Source organism: Sinocyclocheilus anshuiensis, unplaced genomic scaffold (genome assembly GCF_001515605.1).
Source record: "Sinocyclocheilus anshuiensis isolate Anshui unplaced genomic scaffold, SAMN03320099.WGS_v1.1 scaffold341, whole genome shotgun sequence".
Classification (NCBI taxonomy): Eukaryota; Metazoa; Chordata; class Actinopteri; order Cypriniformes; family Cyprinidae; genus Sinocyclocheilus; species Sinocyclocheilus anshuiensis.
In genome coordinates this window covers 185,954-187,761 of record NW_015536488.1, presented here as the reverse complement: position 1 = coordinate 187,761, position 1,808 = coordinate 185,954, and the positions used below count along the sequence as shown (strand labels likewise).

General features: G+C 44.2%; 1 long non-coding RNA gene across 1 annotated transcript in view; it reads right to left on the bottom strand.

Annotated features, from left to right (window-relative positions):
• Window positions 1–286: 286 nt before the first annotated feature.
• Window positions 287–1,808, bottom strand: part of LOC107685003 (uncharacterized) — a 2,498-nt gene continuing 976 nt past the window's right edge. Inside the window, exon 3 of the long non-coding RNA XR_001633916.1 lies at window positions 287–525. This is a non-coding gene — a long non-coding RNA (uncharacterized LOC107685003). The remainder of the gene's footprint in view (window positions 526–1,808) is intronic.

Sequence of the window (1,808 nt, the reverse complement as noted above, 5' to 3'; positions counted from 1 at the left end):
CATTTTGCTGTGTGCGCATTTGTTCGCATTACACAGTCTCTGAACTCAGACAACCGATGAGCAGAAAACAGAGTGAGACAGAGATGAGGAGAGGAACGAGAGCGAGAGAGGCAGATGAAGAGTGATGAAGGTCAGTCGTGATGTAAATTCACCTCTCTGGTCTCTCACTTTCATTAATGACATTTAAATATAAATACATTCATTATAAACAAAAGGCTTTCAGAGTTCAACTCTGTATAATCAGTGGCGTTAACTGGCCATCAGTGTCAGCTCTTAACGAGGGGGCGTGACGGTGGGCGGAGCTGATTAGACAGCTTCTGATCTACAGACATGGAAAACATGACATACAAATGGATGTATGATCAGAGACACACACCACGAGGAAAACTACTGAAGCAGAGGTGTGTCTGTGTGTGTGTGTGTGTGTGTGTGTGTGTGTCGTACCTGTACTGCATCGCGGTGTGTGTCTCTGAGCTGAGTGTGCCGCTGCATTGGTTTCTCTGGCGCTCTGATACACACTCAGCGCTGTTAAACGAGAAGAACAGCGTGATGCAGAGAGAGAGAGAGAGACCTGCCGCCACCACTGAACCAGAGTGAAGGACGAGAGACCAAACGAAAAGAGACCTGAGCGCACTCAGTGGACACCTTCTTAAACGCAGCTGCCTTGTTCTCTTTGTGCAAACGAGCCTCTCTGACACAGACAGACAGACACAGACAGATGGACAGACAGACAGACAGATGGACAGACAGAGAGACACACACAGACAGACAGACACACACAGACAGACAGACACACACAGACAGACAGACAGACAGAGAGCGTTTAGGTTTAATGAAGGAACGACGTATGTTTGCGTTTGACCGTCTGACCTGAAAACATCAGCATCCTTTATTCATGTCTGCGTCTGTTTGCTCCATCAAGACTGAATGGGAGTTTTGTACGAGACATCGCACACATTTAAAACATGACCGCACACACACACACACACTCAAAAGACATGAAACACATCAGCCGTGATCTGATTCAGAGATTAAAATGAGAAACACAGACTCATAATTATAATGTCTACACAAACACAGTAGATTACAATGAACAAACTGTCACAGCATGTATTCATCTGTTCATTTGTACAATTATTTTTTTACATGCATGCAGTTCAAACTAACAGTTTTTATCAGTTGACATTAAGCAAGATGAATAAATGCTGTATGATGGTTCTCTGTTAGTTTATGAAAACTAATGCATTACCTCATGTTACATATACAAGCTTATTACAAAGTGAAGAGTCATTCACACACACACAAACACACACACACACAGACAGACAGACAGACAGACACACACACACACACACACACACACACAGAGGGATCTTCAGTATCTGTCTCTCTCTCTCTCTCTCTCCCTCAGAGTCCATATAAGGGATTCTTTGGAGTTATTTCATGATTTGAAAGATTTACTTCATAAAGCGCGTGAGGAACGGAAACCCAGAGTGTGTCTGTGTACACACACACTCTGGGTTTCCGTTCCTCAAATGAGCCTGTGTGTGTGTGTGTGTGTGTGTGTGTGTGTGTGTGTGTCTGTGTGTCTGTGTGTCTGTGTTCTACAGGTTACATTGTCATTTAAGCTGATTGGCTGAATACCAGCGCTGCCTAAACTGGTTTTCCCTCTTGTACACGCCTACAGACACACACACACAGAGGCTCATTTCAACATGTTGTGCGTGACATTGTATTTGTCTACGTGTGTTTATGAGATAACATCGGAAAGTGTGCTGATATGAATCAAGCACCGGTGAGGTCGCTCG